The following is a 20,205-nucleotide window of genomic DNA, read 5'->3' as shown; positions in this document are numbered from 1 at the left end:
ATCTTACGACAACAAATTAGCAGTGTAGTATGGCAGCAATAACAAACTGAATGTATACCTTCTGGGCATTAATACTGTGAGCGTTGGTTAATGTCTGCTAACTACATACGGAAAACCCTGGACATATGCTCCCCTGTACAGCCTCACTCTGTCTTTTTCTTAGCCATAACATTTGAACAAAAGTATACATAAGTCTGCAATGAAGACTGGGAATTCCTAAAAGAATATCTTTAAAGTTTCTCTTAATTCACCTGTCATTACCTCATTAGCATAATGTGTTGTACCACACTGTGCAACTGAGGGCATGACTACAGGAAAGGGGCTGAGACCACCAAATATCACTGATGGATAAAGGGGTTACCAATTATTTTAAGGTGACTCATCTAAGTCCATCCAGGGAGTAACCACTGCCCTATGGTTTATTATTTATGTTGTGTTCTCTCCACATAAACTCATTTGCATCAGAACTAATTCTCCATGCTCTAAATTCCTCATAAGGGAAGGTAGTCAACAAATGACCACTGTACAAACTATCTGCATGCAAGAAAAAATTTGCTGCTGTATTCTTCTTACATGGTATAGTTTGTATTTTGCAATGTTAATGGACAAATTAAAAATCTAAAAACTCAAATTGTTTGCTGTACTTGTATGTAAAACAAATGTAATGATGATTATTCTGAATCTTAATAAGGAGAGACATAAAACAATTAGCATCTCCCTTTATAATAAAGGAAAGATAACCACTGTCTCTACAGTACAAAACAGCATATTGTGTAAAATGCTGCACATAAAAGCGCAGTTAAACCAAATAAAAAGTTGGTATGAGTGGGAACAAACTTTATCCCCATAGCAGTATCCTTAATTTATACAAAGAATCAGCCACCAAACAGGAAAAAAGTTAAGTAAGCAGAGGTCACTCAGTTCCACCGTATACTTTTAAGTCCACAGAAGAGCCACAGTGATGGTCAATACTTATATGAGGACTATGAAAATCACAAGAAGCTCACCTAAGTTTTTAACCAGGTAAAATGCTTCAACTTCTCAAAAGAAAAAAATGAGCTCACTTGAAGACAGGCTGGGAGCAGTTTTTACAGTAGTTGCAGATTTATGTGAAACATGAAACCAAACCACTCCAAATGGGCCCCCTACCCCGACACAATTACATCTCCTAAGAGGATAGGCCATGTCATTACAGATTTCGAGCAAATAATAAAACTAAGGTTTCAGAGATTCTTGAAAAGCATTTCTCCGTAAAATAACCAGTTTCAACCATCAAGTCAAGCAACTTGTCCAGAAAACAACCTAAATATTGACCAGTGCATATCTAGAAAACTTAGTTTGACTAATTCTAAATGACATGTCTATTCAATCCAGGGAGATCACTGCACCACTTTAATTCTAAATGGACATGTCTACTCAATCCACGGAGATCACTGCACCACGTTATACTACATTAATGCAATACGCTGCATTTTGTAGAGTTTGAATAAACACCTGAAACAATGTGAAAAGGTACAAAGATTCCTTACTGGAAAAAAACACATAAGGTTAGGAAAATCTCTATTCAGAAAGGCTTCAATAACTCATTACAATAGAAATAAAGGTGAAAGAAACAGCATAGAGTGCACTTTCCAAGATTACAGAACACACTTTCCCCTTACCATCAGAAAAAAACAATTAACTTTCTTCAAAAATATATATAAAAACAAAGGATAAAAAATACAGAAAATCCAACATGCAAACAAACAGGAAAAAAAAAAAGACATACCAGTCTTCACTGTGTCATACCTTACACCTCCTTTCAAGGAGTCCAATGGAATATATACAAATGACCCCTTAAAAAGACCCTTAAAGGCACACCAGTGTTTCAGCTACAGGGCTTCTGAATGTCCACTGACTTTTTACTGTTTTACATTTTACAGTCTTTAATTGTACATTCAGCACTTTAAATCTAAACTCTACTAGCTGCAGACATACAAGTGCTTACTGACCAAGCAGTTTACAAAAAACACCCCCTCACACACACACACACACACACACACACACACACACACACACACACACACACACACACTTCTTTTATTATTATTACTATTTTTATTATTATTATTATTATTATTTTTGAAGGAATTTAAAATCAGAATTACTCTGTAAGGAGACGCTTATTTCATAATTCTAAAAGGTGCAGTGTAACATAGCTGTCATTTTTTTCCATTACTGAAATTATTTTTATTACTGGGTTCCATGATTTTAATAATAAAAAAATTACTGGGTTCCATGATTGTATTCCGCGGTGGTGTAGCGGTACTGTTGTTGCCTCACAGCAAGAGGTTCTTCCGTTCGATTCTTGGCTGGAGTCCGGGGAGTGCCTTCTGTGTGGAATCTGCATGTCCTCCCCGCGGTTAAGTGGGCGTTCGAAAGACATGCGTAAATGGGCGTGCCTTCGTTGAAGGTTGAATGTCGAGCTGGCACCTCGGCATTCGTGAAAATCTACTGCCAATAATTAGCGGACTGGAGTGGCGACCCCTAACCGGGAAAAGCCGAAAGACAAACAACTGGGTACCATGATTTTGTGTCAGGCTCCACAGACGTGCTCCAGGCACAGATTTTCAAACAAAACTAAAATCAGATACTGTCTTAAAGACTAGGCAAGTAAGCTATACAATGGAATATAATGATTTACTTATTTATTTATTTTACATTTGTTTACCAGGAAAGACCGACTGAACAAAATGTCCTTTTTCAGAGGAGGCCTGGGGAGAAAAGCTCCACATTTATAAATAACCATAAGATACATATACAATGTACAGATACAAATATTTCTTCAATCTCAGATACAAGTACAAAATGAAAATACATGTTATGCATTTCACCGATACAATCATATAGCCCGGAAAGGATACAAAGAATAGCATTACTATGATTGTAAGTAGAAAACAAGCAAGTTAAGTATATAAATGCTTAGTAGGGGTACACTACTCAAATACAAAAACAACAGGTTGTGTTCCTTTAGCTGCCTTAAGACATCTCTTTCCTAATGAAGGTTTGTGCAAGAGGTCCATGATTCTGATAGGTGGGATTTGAAAAGTTTTTTTAAAGTTGGTAATGTTAGTAATTGTTCTGATATGTAATGGCAGGGAATGATGATTCTTACAAGACTGCAAATGCATGGCACAACAAGAATTTAATGACCAACAGGAACAATATCCCGTTTTCACTTCTACGATATAATTACAACATGTATATATAGGTCAGTCTTTGATGACACATCTATCATGTGCACCAATACAGAATGTGCTACTGTTGAATCTAATACAATTTTTGTAATGTGTTTTACTCCACAATGCTGTTAAACAGGTTTAACTACACCCACTGCACCTGGGGCCTTGCTACTATACTGCTAGTAATGCTACCAAAGCCTGCTCCCTATCTTTTATATAAGCAGGATCTTAGAAAACGCTGGACTATACTCAAGGTAAATCACTCACACAATATTTCTGCCATCCAAACAAGCAAAAAAATAAATAAATAATATCCTGTCAGCCTTTTCTAAGAAAGCTAACCACTGCAATCAAATTCCAAAATAACCACACAAAATAAATGTATCGGATACAAAGGTAATGCAAAGAGCAAGAAATCATCTAATTTCTTCAGGCAAAAAAAAATCAAGACTGCTAAAAGAAAAGCATCAAAATCAAAAAAGTAAACACAAATAACAGAATCCACAAAACATGAAATAAGAATTTTTGCAGGGGGGGACCCCTCCTCCAACCCTTTACTTACTTACTCCCCATTTACACAACTGTGGAGAAAGAACAAGCAACCTAGAAAAGAAATAACTATTCCTGAACACAATTTCCAGTATTCCACTGGAATAAAATAAAGCTCAAACTGTATCTCCACCAAAAGAGAGCTATTTTAACAATATATCCATACATAAGTAAAGTAAAAAACAATAGAAAGAAGCATGAAATAAAATACAAAACATGACAATAAAATTCATTTGCCACAATAACAGTACTGTTAAAGTGATTTGCTCAGTTTCTTAGGTAAATCATGAAATTTAGTGAGTTAAGTACAACAATGTACTCATATTACTTTGTTTCCTTGTTCACTTAAGCCATTTTTAAATAAAAAAGTTCTGTAAAGTTTTTTTTTTTTATTAAATCACAATCCAAATAAATTAACATATCCCTCAGGGATGTCAACTAAGGAACAGCGTGATGTGTGACCATAGACTTTAATGGATGTGTCTCCAAGCATGTGAGACGATGCCTCCATTAATGTCCAAGGACATGCATCACATTTTCTCTAAGCTGAAGTCAAAGTTTAATGTTTGATTTCAGTAGCTCAAAATTAGGGAAACTTTCAAAACATTACTTCAAAAAGGAGAGGTCAAAAATGTTCACTGAAGGGGTGAAAATGCTGTTCAGCACTTTGTGCACCACTATTGTGATGGCAAGGTAAATTTTTTTTAATGAACAAATCACTTAAATTGAAAACACAGTCTACGCTGACTGAATGGAGCATTGATATTGCTGGATTGCACTAAAAAGCACTTGAACATCAACATAATCCAAGGAGTAAACTAGTGCTGCAAACCCAGCAAGAAAATGATAAAGCTACTGTGACGATTGGGGAGAGATGGGCGAAGGCTACCAGCCTAGTCAAATGGAATTTGATACAGAATTCTGTCAACTGCATAAATAAATGTAAAATACAGGCTTGTGTTTTTAAATGTAAGAAAACACTGTAAAATGTGAACTTCAAGATTACTGCAACATTACCATCTGCTGTAAGGAAAACCAAGCCAAGTATTTCAAATGTGTCTTTCTAAGTTGAAAAGATCTTATGAATCTCTTTAATGTTAGAATTCGGCTCCAGGGCGGCTGGATGATGATTTCATGCCCATTGTTTTAAGGATATAATTTATGACCAGAATTGAGATATGGAATGTGCTTTATTGCTTGGGTTTCTTTTAGAATATACATGTGAAATGTCTTCCATTGTTGTACGTTTCTGTGCAGGTGTTAAGACTGCTAAATAATGCAGTTTGTGGCCTGAGAACTCAGACCAGGTGTTGAGATGATGCAGTTTGTTTGCCTGGGAAAACCTAAGTGTCAAAAATTATGCAATTTGGGGAGGGACCCAACAAACATGTTTGTTAGTAATATTTAAATAATATTTCTCACAAGAGACAAAGCATTTTGACTTTGGACACCTAACTTATCAGCACTCTGCCTTATGCTCACATGTAAGTATTTTAGCACTGTGATTTCTTGTAGGAACCGTTAAAGCTAGTAAAGATTAATTAGGTATTTTTCTTTGAAATCAGACCTGTCATACTGTATTATTTTAAGTTTCTGTGTGATCTCTGAACTCTTAGATATCTCTGCGGTGTAGTAGTTTTGTCTTGTGTTTTAATTATTTATTATTAAATATTTTTAAAACCTTCTACCTGTGGCTGATTTGTGTAGAGATAAGCTCTAGAGTACATTGCATATTTATAGAGGTTATTGTAATAGGCCACTCTAAAGTACGCCTTGACTGTTAGTCATACTACCACTGGATATTAATATTGCACAGTAATAATTGGACACCCTTCTAAGAGCCTTTTAGTAGCTATTATTAACTGGGTGGTGGCAGTAATTTTATCGTATAGTCTGGGTAAAGGGGCACAGTTGGAGAATCTGTGACAGCCTTTCCCAGGAGTGTCTGTGAAGTTGTATAAATACTTATCTCAAAGTGTGTGTGTGTGTTGTGTCAGCTACTTGACAGGGACACGAAGCACGGGTTGGACAGAGGGTACTGGAGGTTTTAGCTTGCCCAGTTAGGTTGAGACCTGGATCCTATAGCTGTGCCAGGGGGAGTCTTACTGGGGACCTGGTGAGCAATGGAGCAACCAGCCCCAGACTGACTGTGATCTCTGTGTGCAGTTAAGGGAAATTGTACTTTACTGTGTGTATTAGTTATCCTTTCCTCTTCTAGGAGACGACCTCCCTGGTGTTAGTGGTGAGGATTGAGGCTCCTTGATTGCTGGGCCAGGGCATGGCCGTCACAAGTGGTGGCAGTGGTGGGATCTACTTCACATACTAATTGGCTTGTAGTCGTGTGGGGTAGAGCAAATTCCTGTAGCTTATGTACAGTGATCTCTAAAAGTGTTTTGTACTGTAAAACAGCCACGCAGTGTATACTCAGAGTTCAGATCACAATTGTTTTATTTCTTTTGTTAGCTTAGTGTTAGTCAGGGTGAGCAGGCAGCATGTCAGCAGAAGATTATGGAAAGCTGATAAGGAGCCAGCTGACAGAGATGTGACAGGCTAGGGGACTGGTGCATGGAAACCTGACTAAAGCAGACCTGATTGCAGCCTTGGTTACAGCTGCATCAGAAAACAGCAGCCTGGAGGACAATCAGACTGACAGTGGAGATACAATATCCTGGGAGAATGGACAGCTCAACCTTTCTGCAGTGGACTTAAAAATCCAGCTGGAGGTAAAGAGACTGGAGTTGGAGGCCAGGCGTATGGAACTAGAAGCAGCCGAGAAAATGAAGAGTCTACAAGCTGAGGAAAATGAACGGCAAAGGAGGCATGAAAGGGAAATGCTGACTCTTTGCCAGAGTCATGGAGGTAATGGGGAAGGGAGTAACCGGACCCCAGAAGCACAAAAGGTCAGTAGATTTCTTCCACAAGGGGGGGATAATTTTGATAGCTTCAGTCATATGTTTGAGCGGGTATATAAACAGTATGAAGATGACCAAGGGCTCTGGGTATGGTTCCTGACTCCCTTACCCCATGGTAAAGCTGTAACTTCTTTAGCAACAATGTCCAAAATCCAAAAGTTCTGTGCTATGACTAAAGTCCCACCAAACAGCAAAATCCAAAAAGAGAAAAGAATGGCAGGACACTGCTGGATTAACTCCTTCTTTATTAAAACAACCAAAACAGCCAAGGATAAGCACTTTCAGGTGTGTGGTACCCTTCATCAGATAAAAAGGAACAAACATTACCATTATTTTAAATGAAAAGCCAACCAATCAGCAATCAATAAACTACCCGCCTTTTTTTTCTTTAGCAACAATGCATGACACTGACTGTTTTGATTATACTGCTGTAAAAAGACATTTATTAGAATGTTTTAAGCTAACACCTGAAATGTATAGGAAAAAGTTTTGTGAGCATAGACGCAAGGCAGATGAAAATGTATGTGAATATGTTGTTGAACTGAGCACTTATTTTCATAGCTGGGTGAGTGGATGTCAGGGCACCACTTTTGAAGGGCTGGCAGACCTTTTGCTAAGGGAACAAGCCCTTAGCACTTTGCCTGAGGACATGAGGATCTGGTTAGCCATAAACAGTGTGCTACTTCACAGGAGTTGGGGAAGAAGGGAGCCCTGCACAGGAAAGGGACCCCCAGTACTGCTCATGGGACTTAAGGAACCCAGGGTGAGCAGCACAGATGGCCCCAACAGAATCCGCCAGTAGCAGTGGAAGCCACTAGTCCAGGTACACATCCAGGAGCTAGGGTTAAATGTTTTGAATGCAACCAGTGGGGCCATGTGGCATACAGATGTCCACAGAGGCAAGGTGGGGAACCAAAGATGAGGGAGCCAGTAAGTGAGAAAGACAAAATGCCAACAGTGTGTGGTCCTGAGACAACAGGGGTATGGAGCTACCATCCTGCAGATGTCCTGAGAGGGAAGGATTTGGACGAGGCAGTACTATGTACTTATGCAGTTACATGCAGTGAGGTTAGGAGACAGGCATGTGGGTCTGGTAGCCTGGGGGAGACCCAGACAGACTGCATACTTGCAGCCAGGACTGCTGAGGTGGTTACTTCAGGGAGTGAGCTACGCTGTAGCAGTGAGACTAAATGTCAGTCACAGCTGCTTGTGGGTTCTGATGTTCCCTTGGACAGGGTAACTGCAAAGGTAGAGGTGAGTAGTAGTACCCAGGCTGACAGTGAGGCATCGCTGTCAGAGGATGCCAGACTTCCAGTGGAAGGGGAGCTGGGAAGGGTTACAAGGAGAGACTTGAGACAGGCTCAGCTTTCAGACCCTACACTGCAAGGCCTGAGGCAGGTAGCTAGGGAGGCACCTGATTCTCAAAGGAAGGGGGAATTTGTATACTGGAACAAATGGTTACTGTACAGAGAGTGGACCCCTGAGGGAGGGCTAGAAGGTGAGAGAGTACAGCAGCTGGTAGTGCCTACAGCTTACCATCTGGTGTTTCTAGCCATAGCCCATGATATTCCCTTTGCAGGTCATATGGTTATAAAACATTCAAAGAGGCGTATTATGCAAAACTTCTATTGGCTTGGAATTTCCAAAGATGTAACAGGGTACTGCAGGACCTATGAGCAGTGTCAAAAGGTAGGAAACAAGGTGAGAGCGCCTTTAATGCCTTTGCCTGTGATTGTGGAGCCATTTCTGAGGGTAGCTATGGATATTGTGGGTCCTCTGAGTACCCCAAGTTCCACAGGGAAATAGTATATCCTAGTGATTGTAGATTATGCTACATGATACTGTGAGGCAATGGCTTTGTACTCCATTTAGGCCGAGAAGGTGGCAAATGCTTTGCTAGAGATTTTCAGCAGGGTAGGTTTCCCAAAGGAAATACTGTCTGACAGAGGTGCCAGTTTTATGTCAGACCTGCTGGCTTGTCTGTGGAAGTCCTGTGGGGTGAAGCACATGAAGACCATACCCTACCATCTCCAGACTAATGGTCTTGTTGAGAGGTTAAGCTCTACAATCAAGTCCATGCTACGGGCACTTGCAGATCAGTTTAAGAGGGAGTGGGACAAATATTTGCCCCATCTGTTTGCTTACAGAGAGGTTCCCCAGGAAACCACAGGTTTTTTGCCCTTTGAGTTGCTGTATGGGCAAAGGGTGAGGGAACCTCTAGGATTTAATTCGAGATGAGAGGGAAGGTGAGTGTGAGTCTCACAAGGAGTCTGTTGTGGCATATGTCCTGAACCTCAGGACAAGGCTCAGGGAACTGATGGGCCTGGCCCAGGAGAACCTGGCAGAAGCCCAACAATAGAAAAAGGTGTGATATACAGGAATGCTCGAGCTAGAGAGTATGCTGTAGGGCAGCAGGTGATGGTTCTCATTCCTATCAGACACAACAAGTTGCAAGCAGCTTGGGAGGGACCCTACAAGGTGGTAAGAAAGGTATGTGATGTTAACTACATGGTGGAAGTGCTAGGCATATGGCAGGGGCCCAAATTGTACCTTGTTAACATGATGAAACCTTACCATGACAGGGAGGCCCTTGTGCTGAGCATTTGCAGAGGATTGCAGGAGGAGTCTGAGAGAGATCTTGCGAATGATCTCAGTAAGGCTTGGGCTGACACCTCGGTGGAAGGGGTAACAACACCCCAGCAGCTATTTCCTACCCAGGTTCAAGAAATCCGAACAGTGTTGCAGGAGTTTGGGGGCATGTTCACTGGGAAGCCAGGGAGCACCCACCTGGTGCAGCACCAGGTGGATACAGGACCGCAAAGGCCTATCAGGCAGGCCCCTTATAGGGTACCTGAGAGAGTCAAACAGACTCTGAGGGAAGAGGTACAGGAGATGTTGGAACTAGGGGTGATTCAAGAGTCCAACAGTCCCCAGTCTCTCCAGCGGTGTTGGTGCCAAAGAAGGATGGCAGCACCAGGTTCTGTGTGGATTACAGGAAATTAAATAGTCACACAGAGGCACAAGCTTACCCCATGCCTAAGACAGATGAGGTCCTAGAGCAGCTGGGTGGGGCTAAGTATCTTACAACCATTGATCTTACCAAGGATTACTGGCAGGTCCCCTTGACTCCCAGTGCTAGAGAGAAGTCAGCCTTTGTGACTCCTTTTGGCTTGTATGAGTTCACAAAGATGCCCTTTAAGATGAAGAATGCCCCAGCAACTTTCCAGAGGCTGGTAGATCATATCTTAGCAGCAGCAGGAGGGTTTGCCCTTGCTTACATGGATGATATTGCTACTTACAGCCATTCCTGGCAACAGCACCTTCAGCATGTCAGGGTGGTGCTGGGCAGACTACAGAGGGCAGGGTTGACCAGTTGGGTATGGCAGAGGTATCCTACCTAGGACATAGAGTGGGGAGTGGTAAGATAAGGCCAGAACCTGCCAAAGTGGAAGCTATTCAGGCATGGCTTGCACCCGTTACCAAAAAGCAGGTAAGGGCATTCCTAGGGACAGCAGGGTACTACAGAAAGTTTGTTCCCAATTATAGTACCATAGCTGCTCCCCTCACAGACCTGACCAGGAAGAACAGGACAGATAAGGTAGTGTGGACCCCAGCATGTGAGCAGGGATTTCAGAAGCTTAAGGAAACTTTGGAAGGATCCCCTGTGTTAGCCAGTCAAGACTATAGCAAAGGCTTTGTTGTGCAGGTGGATGCTTCAAACTATGGGGTAGGGGCTGTACTTAGCCAGACTTCTTCAGAGGGAGAAGAGCACCCAGTGGTTTATCTCAGTCGTAGGCTCCAACACAGGGAGGAATACTAGGCAGTGGTAGAAAAGGAATGTCTAGCTATAGTATGGGCACTACAAAAACTTCAGCCTTACCTGTATGTAAGAAAATTCACTGCGATGACAGATCCCAACCCTCTAACATGGTTAAACAGAGCCAGTCAGCAAAATGCCAAGTTGCTAAGATGAAGTCTGGGGTTGCAAGCATATGATATGTCAGTGCAGCACCTCAGTGAGAATAGCAATGCCAATGCAGAAGGGCTCTCAAGACAGGGAATGGGGTGAGGTACGCCCAGATAGACCTGACACTCTCAAGCAGCATTTCTCAAGGGGCACTTGAAAAAAACTTGATTGAGTTCCCCAGGGGGAAGAAATGTCACGACTGGGGAGAGATGGGTGAAGGCTGCCAGCCTAGTCAAATGGAATTTGATACAGAATTCTATCAACTGTATAAATAAATGTAAAATACAGGCTTGTGTTTTTAAATGTAAGAAAACACTGTAAAATGTGAACTTCAAGATTGTTGCTACATTGCCATCTGCTGTAAGGAAAACCAAGCCAAGTATTTCAAATGTGTCTTTCTAAGTTGAAAAGATCTTATGAATCTCTTTAAGGTTAGAATTCGGCTCCAGGGTGGCTGGATGAAGATTTCATGTTCATTGTTTTAAAGGTACAGTTTATGACCAGAATTTAGATATGGAATGTGCTTTATTGCTCTGCGGTTTTTTTAGAATATACATGTGAAATGTCTTCTATTGCTGTAAGTTTCTGTGCAGGTGTTAGATAGCTAAAGAATGCAGTTTGTGGCCTGAGAACTCAGACCAGGTGTTAAGATGATGCAGTCTGTTTGCCTAGGAAAACCTAAGTGTCAAAAATGATGTAATTTGGGGAGGGACCCAGCAAACATGTTTGTTAGTAATGTTTAAATAATATTTCTCACAAGAGACTGAAAGCATTTTGACTTTGGACATCTAACTTATCAGTACTCTGCCTTATGCTCACATGTAAGTTTTTAGCACTGCGATTTCTTGTAGGAATAGTTAAAGCTAGTAAAGGTTAATTAGGTATTTTTCTTTGAAATCAGACCTGTCTTACTGTATTATTTTAAGTTTCTGTGTGATCCCTGAACTCTTAGATATATATGTGGTGTAGTAGTTTTGTCTTGTGTTTTAATTATTTAATATTAAATATTTTTAAAACCTTCTACCTGCGGATGATTTGTGTAGAGATAAGCTCTAGAGTATATTGCATATTTATAGAGATTATTGTAATAAGGCACTCTAAAGTAAGCCTTGACTGTTAGTCATACTACCATTGGATAGTAATACTGCACAGTAATAATTGGACACCCTTTTAAGGGCCTTTTAGTAGCTGATATTATTAATTGGGTGGTGGCAGTAATTCTACCGTATAGTCTGGGTAAAGGGCCACAGTTGTAGATTCTGTGTCAGCCTTTCACAGGAGTGTCTGTGAAGTTGTATAAATACTTATCTCAAAGTGTGTGTGTGTGTGTGTGTGTGTGTGTTTTGTCAGCTACTTGACAGGGACACGAAGCACTGGTTGGACAGAGAGGGTGCTGGAGGTTTTAGCTTGCCCAGTTAGGCCAAGACCTGGACCCTATAGCTGTGCCAGTGGGGAGTCTTATTGGAGACGTGGTGAGCAAGGGAGCAACCAGCCCCAGACCTACTGTGATCTTTGTGTGCACTTAAGGGAAATTGTACTTTACTGTGTGTATTAGTTATACCTTCCTCTTCTGGGAGACGACCTCCCTGGTGTTAGTGGTGAGGATTGAGGTTCCTTGATTGCTGGGCCAGGGCACGGTCGTCACAGCTACTGTTACAGTGACTGACACATTCACAGAAAGAAACTAATACAACAAAGGCAGAAAAGAAAAAAGAAGTCATACATATATTATTTTGGTGAATATCTCACAGAAATGTACAGACACAAGTATGTTTATTGGTATACCTGTTGCGTTTTTATTTTGATGGAACAGTAAGTTATTACCTGTAACACAGGAGAAGATCCCCTGTACCATATGCTGCAAGAATGCAGTAACAAAGTCCTAAAGGAAAAAGGAAAAATGTAATAAATCTCGAAATGGCTGAAATGGAGCCATCTTAATTCAACTTCCTTTTGACATTCCTTTTAACATCCCTTATTTTAAAGCTAAGCAAGTACTTTGAGACAAGATGGAAATTATTAGCATTCTGTGGTGTGTAGCAAGTTAAATGAGACAACCTTTGCTGAGCAGTAAGGCTAAGTCGAACCTAGTGTTTTCTACTTTCTGCTTTTCAAACAGCGGTAAAAGTACTGCAAGGCCATAACAGTTGAGAAAACCGGATGCATCTGACCATCTGCATCTATAACAGTAGAAGAAAAAGTCTAAAAAGCCACAGAAAGACTACTTAAACACTTTACAATAAATATAAATGCAGACAGTTTATCTTTATTAGTTAGACTCTGACCTCTGTGTTCAAGTATGCCCATGATGTTGATACAGAAATGTTTACGACAATACATTCCGTTAACTCTCTACTGGGGCTTTACTGAATTCTTGCAAGCTGTATGTAGTCTTTACTAACAGTGTTTATGCCATTCAGAATGTAGGTGTATGTATGTGCAGAACACTAGATGCCACCTTACAACTCATTCTAGCTGAAAATCACTGTAAGAAAACGGCAGAAATTGCTTCCTTTCTAGCAAACTAAGATCTGAAAGATGTCTCAGTGAGTTTGATAAGGAAGAGTTATAGTTCACAGCCAAATCCAATAAAGAAAGGTACAATAATTCACGAAAGCCTTTAATTTACACTGGGTAAATTCTAATCAGTCTACCATTATCTTTAGTTGAAAATAAACCCATGAAAGTTTCTTGTTTCTTTTATATACTTCCAAGACTCCCCACAGAAGAAAGACTGAGGATCACAAGGAAATGCAATCATTTGATATATGGCTATAACAGATCTCAGCTTGGAGAAAAATGAAGGGAAGCAAACTGCATACATTGATGAAACTGAAAAGGGCAAAAACTACTACAAAGTTCCAAAGTCTGATTCCCACTGGTCAAAAAGACTACCAATCATATAGTTATCTGCCAAAACAGGATGCCCAATTGGAAAAAGGAGTAGGTTCAAGGATAGTTTGTGACACTGCTGCAAAAATGATACCTCCTGTAATGAGAATCAATTTCTGATAAGGGCCAGTGGATTTAATGTGACCTTCCAGAAGAGACTAACCAAGATGGCTTCCATGGGAGATGACTTGACAAGATAGAACTACAAGTCCAAGTAGAGGATGAAGACATGCTTGATTAGACAAAAAATAACTAGACAACTCAGCCCTATGGCAGAAGGGGATAAAGCCCTGACTGAAGCCCAGACAATCCATGTCTGACTAGAGGCATGTGTATGGGTGGGGGGAGGATGGACATAAACAGATGAGGACAAATCAACCATCCTGGTAGGAAGAAGGCAGATTGTTTCACTGCACTGACAACTGTCACAGTGTGAACAGCCTAGGATACTCCACTTTACAAGCAGTATGCCTTTTGATCAAGAGGTTATACATAAAGTCACACATGTGCCTCCTGAAGCAGCTATAGCAGAGCTCACAGGCTGCCAAGGAAGCAGGGATAGAACAGTCAAAATGGCTCGCTTCCTAGCATCCGATTCTTGCCTCCTCCAAGGAACAAATGGGCTGAAGGGCTTTCACTCTGATGCAAAAACAAATGGGTCAGTTGGATACAGGGAAGAGAGCCACTGGGCAACAAACAAACAAAAAAAAAAAGGAAACTGAGACAGATTCATTTGTATGGAAGTGACAGTTTTGCTCAAACCACAGTAAGAACCCCTCCAAAAGATAAGCTGTCTTACAGAAGCTAAATTTAAAAGCTCATTGGAAACAACAGAATCCTCTGAATTCAGCAATCCTAGTTTGCAGACAAAATACAGCAGACAAACTGTTCAAAGAACACTGTAAAAGGTGGACCTCTTGGTAGAACAAGAACAGCCTGAAAATTCTGTCCAGTGTTGCATAACAGTACAAACAGGACCTTTCCAGAGATTTCACAGATAAACAAACACATAAGACAATGGACACAACAAGTAATGTGGATCCACAGCAAAGCTTACGTATTCAAAGGAGATTATTTGTTCAGTACTTTCACTGCTGTAGGCAAGAGAATTAGTACTAGTCAGCAACATTTTCAGTCAACTTTATTAAAGACAAAGTCCTAAGCATGACTTTCTTAGTTTTTAGAGTAAGTTTTCATTCTGTAGCAAATAAAAAAACTTTTGTCAAGATTCATTAGTACTGTTGCATGCAGACCAGCGTCAAAAAACACAAGGTTGTCTACATAAATAATTACAATAAGAATATAAGGTACTGACACACGGCCAGAGTTTATTACAACAGGTTAGAGTTTTCATGATACAAGATCGCTTCAACAGACTATTAAAAAACTCATAAATAACCCCATATATTTTAATCACAATCTACCAAAATTCAAAATGCAGCACACCAATCAGATTTGATTTAACACAGCAATCATCCTATACAGAGTAATAAAGGATTTATCTTTCGGGTGATCCTTAAAGTGCCAGCTGCAGTCATAAATTTATATACGTGCATATGTGTGTTTATATATACAGACACACACACACACACACACACACATATATATATATATATAGCTATGCACACACACACACACACACACACACACACACAGAACAAAATAAGATTTCTGAAAATAAGCATAAAAATATATATATATATATATATATATATATATATATATATATATAAACGTATATAAAAAATACACTGCTAACAGCATAATACCTATTTACATAGTCTTTGAGACTTCAAAACAGGTTTCAACGGGACATGTTCATCAAGTCCATGACCCGTATCAGATCAAAGACTGAATATCCATTGAAGCTTGGAATTTTCAGTAAAGTTATTAACATCTCCCAGCCACACACATCCATATATCCTTTCACCCACTAGAAATTTAAAAGTATGTGAAGGGTCATATTCCATAGCATGTTTAGTAAGGACATTAACATTACTACATCTATGGATATGATAAGCATGTTCCTTGAGCCACTCTCTAAAGCTCCTATTCATTTATACCTACATAGAAAGAAGAGTACACCACACAGTATGCCAAATATATCACATCCCTGGTACTGCGATCAGCTGTGACCTTAAATCGATAATCAAACTCAGTATCTGGATGCTTAAAACTATGACCACTATCTAAATATTAACAAAAATTGCACTCACCAGAAGGATGTGCACCTGCATTATCACAGGTCATAGGTCTATTATTATGACCAGGGTAGCAAAGAAGTCTCTTCAAAGATTTTCTACTCTTGTAATGAAAACGAGGATGCATTCCAACTAAACTCTGTATCTTACTGTGTTTTAATTTTTACATTTGGTTTTATGGTAATGTTCATTCTTGGTGGACTTTATTTCTACTTTTATTTATTCTTCTGTGTAAATAATTAAGTTGATCAAAAGGAACAAAAGTGGTTTATGAAAGGCTGAGCATGACCCACCCTTGAGATACACCAGTGGAGATAGTTTTGGGGGATGACATAGCATGTTTTTTTTTGGGGGGGGGGGGTTTCAGTAAAAACAAAAATGAATTGTTATTGTGCTAAATATTTATTAGCATACAACTCACTCACTGAATAAATATCTCTTTACACTAAAAATTATGACATGACTGAGAGCACCACCAGCATAAAAACTGCCAACTGATAACACCTTCTAAGAGAAAGATCAGTTCCAAAATTAAAAAAATGTAAACAGATGTTCTGTAGCCTATATAATATCAGAAACTACCTGCAGCTTACTTTTGCCTTTCAGTTATTCTGTGCATCAGAATGTCTATCAGTACACCAATTTCTCAAATAGTAACTCACTATTATAAACTTAAGATCACTGGAGGCACTTCATAAATATTTTTGCAAAAAATATGGGACAATCTTCAAACTATTAAAATAACTACCGCAGCTAAAATATTTTCAAATAAAACTCAGGTCTCACTTTATTTCACTAAGACCAGAAAAAACACATACCAATAAGAAGCATATCACCTAACACTATCTGCTACTACAACTTTTATTCTAGACGTCACTATTCGTTATTTATGTAAGATATTAATTATCATTGTACCTTTTTGAAAAATCATTTCTAACCCTTACAAGCATTTTAACTTTTAAAAGGATCTTACAAACTAAAACGAACTTTCTTTTTATCAGCTACCTAAAGAGTCAACAGTAAATGACAAGACAGTAATAGCTTGAATCCAGAAGCAAGGTAGCTAATAATTTCTTTTGAAAGATCTACATTTGCTTAATATGTATTTATGCACTGGGCAGCATCTCATCTTTAACAATTTCTACACAAGTACATAGTCTATTCAAACAATATGCATAATGTCTTATGTTAATGTTGTACTACTGTTTGTTCTACACAGCTATGTGGAATAAAGATTTACAGAACAAAATATGACAACAGTTCACCTTTTACAAAGGGCAAATTATACAGTATTTTTACTCTGCCAAGTACCTCAACTTTGTTATCTTTAAACATGAATAGCAATTAAGAGGCCATACTCCCAAGCATCATTCTCTCAACATCTTAGCTAAAGAACCAAAGGCCAACTCAAAGCTAAAAATAATGAGGCACAAATGCTCAAAATCAGTGACACATTTTAAATACTAACTTTATTTACCCAGAAAGTGACACAATAACAAGAGTCACATTGTTATATAAGTCGGCATTAAAAAGGACTGGAACTCCATAACGTGCCTCTGTTGACTTCAATGATTTGTCAGAACATCACAACTTTTATCAGGCCATTTGGCAAACTTGGAGAAAACTAACAGCTGTGACTACTCCAAGACACAGAATGTCATACCTACAGCCTTCTGTTGTGATTACAGTACATTCTTTGCAACGTTAAGGCTATCACATTCAGTACAGGAGAACCTCAATATCCGTTTTAAGTGACTTGACAAATACCAAAGAAGCCTAAAAAATGACAACAATAAATTATCAGAATATTTACCCCCTGACATGCTTTGTTAAATGATTTACAGTGACGCCGTCTAGCAAATCATAAAGTAACACAAGTGTTAATTATATGACTGACTCATCATGAGCAGAGTAGTAACGCTGCGTGTTATTACAATGACAGAATGTGCCACGTCAAAGAAGCTCCTCCAAATGAAAAAAAAGGCAGAATGCAAAACGTAGCTAACTTTATAAATCCCATAAGTACGAGAAATACTGACGGACCTGCTACATCTCAATAAGCAGCTATGAAAGAATGGACGCAGAAATGAAGTGGTGCTTGGTGCCTATGCTGGCCCTTGCCAACTAGTAAACCGCTATAGGATAACTTTATTATGATACTGAAAACCATAAATTGTAAAACACATCTGTTCACCAACCCACTGTACAATGCCTCTAACTTCCACACCAGAAGAAACGGATGAAAAAAATGTGATTTACCTGACTTTTAGCACCTGGCAGAAGTGGCTGTGATCCCTGTATCTGTAAGTGAAAGGAGGAGGACCAAAAACTAGTGCCACGTCAAGCTCTAAGGAGATGTACAACCCTCACATAGCAATTACCAGCCACGGCTTCCCGGAGAAGCTGTTGTTCTGCGCAGCCGCGTTCAAGTCAAGCCGGCCGGCTAACTCAGGAAGCACGGAAGAGGCCGAAAATCAACAATTAGGCGCTCGGAATACTTCGTAAAAATCTCTCTGGTGGGGTTTATGCGGTTCTTATTGCATTGATGTTTCTTGTTCTCTTATAAAGAAAAGGACGTATTTCCCCAGTTGGGCATCTTCATAATTTGTTAGGTGGGTTGAACATAAAGCAGGTTTCTCCTTCAAAATAAAATTGAAACCAAAGATACCTTCCCAAGCAGGGAAGACCGCAGGACTTTTTGCAGGGAAGTGCAAACTCAGAGCTCCCCACGCAGCATACCTCTCAACATCTTAGAATAAGAAATCTGGACAAAAAAGTGGTACAAATAGGGACAATTCTGAAATATTGCTCGTACAAACTTAGAAAGTTGATAGAAAAGCAGGTTTTGCATTAGCATTGATTTTCTGAAGGGTATTAAGTCTAAAACTCAAATGTCTGTCATCCTTTTCTAACTTCAATCTTTAATGATTTGCCACTAATTTGCCAGAAAGCCAAAATTTTATGAAAAATGGACCAAAAATATAGGGCAAAAATCTGGACATTCTGCGAAAATCTGTACAGTTGAGAGGTATTCTGCGCAGCCTCACCACACAGCCATTCTAGTGTCCCATTACTTGACTATTTCTCCCCAGTTGCCATAAACACTGTTTAAAACACTCAGTGTGCCTACTGTTTATACTTTACTTCTACAATGACTGCAGATATTGGAATTTAATTTACAACTTTTATTTCAAATGTTACAGCGCAAACACTGACAGACATTTGCTAAACAAAGCAATGGTCTTACATTGAAAACAGACTTAAAACTTCTCTGCTTTTGAAACGCACATTCACTGAGACAGCACTAAAACCCACATTCAAACAAAATGCATCTGGCCAGTGGCGGGTTAAGTTTGCCTTTGGGCTGTTCTCAAATCATAGGCTCCCTTGCACACATTTTTAGGACCATGCAAAATTATTTGATTCACCTTGTTGATTGTATTAATTATAATATATAATAACTGAATTAAATTCCTTGTATAATACAGCATCACTTGTTTGAGTGTGTTTTAAATTTATAGCTTTGAACATTTTTCCAGTAAGCAATGAAACAAAACATATGAACCAATAATGACAAACTGTCCAATTCAGAACATTTCAGCCATAAAAGGCCACTCAAACTTCTGTTATTACAGTCCACCAGTATCAGTCAATATGCACAATCTCTGCAGAAGTAAAAGTCATCTGAATAATTTCACATTAAAGAGATCTGAAACTAATGAAGAGGTTGCTAGAAAACAATTTTATATTTCAGTGTTTCATCTACAAATTCAGTGCTTGTTGGGCTCCTAAAAACAGAGGTGGCTAACTTCACAGACCCATGCAAATGGAAAATAGTTGCATGACCACCGAATCATACACCAATGCACTGTATGAACAGATACACAAATGCATGGATCTCGTCATACCCAATAGAACCAAGATGCTCTTCTCTAAAAAAAGAAAGCCAATCTTGTGGTCCCCTGCCATAAACAAACTCAACAGAAGGAGGAAACTGATGCAGAATAAGGCGAAGTCCCAAGACTGGAAGTACTCCCTTATCAGCCTCAACAAAAGGTTGAGAACCCTGATCAAATCATCTAAAGCTAGCTATGAAAACAGAATTGCAGCAGATAGTAAAGACAACCACAAGGCCTTCTATACTTATGTAAAGAATCTCCACAGCAATACCCAGATTTGCTCTGAGCTACTGCACAATGGTGCCTCCTATACCCAGCCAACAGATATTGCCAACATACTGGCCAACAGATTCAGTGCTAACTTTACCCCTCTTCCCCCCAAAGGACCAATTACAATACCAGTAGAATGCCAGTCACCCAGTATTATTGCTGCACAGGTTAAAACAGCACTGTCCAAGGCCACGAATACAGCTTCTATGGGACCTGACAATATCCCTGGCTGTGTTCTACATGAACAACAGAGTGAACTGGCATCACACCTGTATGCCCTGTTCAATCACAGCC

At 39.6% G+C, this 20,205-nt stretch overlaps 1 protein-coding gene across 1 annotated transcript in view; it reads right to left on the bottom strand.

Annotated features, from left to right (window-relative positions):
• Positions 1-18,124, bottom strand: part of SEC24D (SEC24 homolog D, COPII coat complex component) — an 866,900-nt gene extending 848,776 nt beyond the window's left edge. Inside the window, exon 1 of the mRNA XM_044061657.1 lies at positions 18,002-18,124. The gene's annotated coding sequence lies outside the window, so the exon portion shown is untranslated. The remainder of the gene's footprint in view (positions 1-18,001) is intronic.
• Positions 18,125-20,205: the final 2,081 nt, after the last annotated feature.

Source organism: Protopterus annectens, chromosome 2.part0 (assembly GCF_019279795.1).
Source record: "Protopterus annectens isolate FY-2018-M chromosome 2.part0, PAN1.0, whole genome shotgun sequence".
NCBI classification, from domain to species: Eukaryota; Metazoa; Chordata; order Ceratodontiformes; family Protopteridae; genus Protopterus; species Protopterus annectens.
Note: the sequence above shows the minus strand (reverse complement) of the source record. Positions and strands in the feature narration are given on the sequence as shown.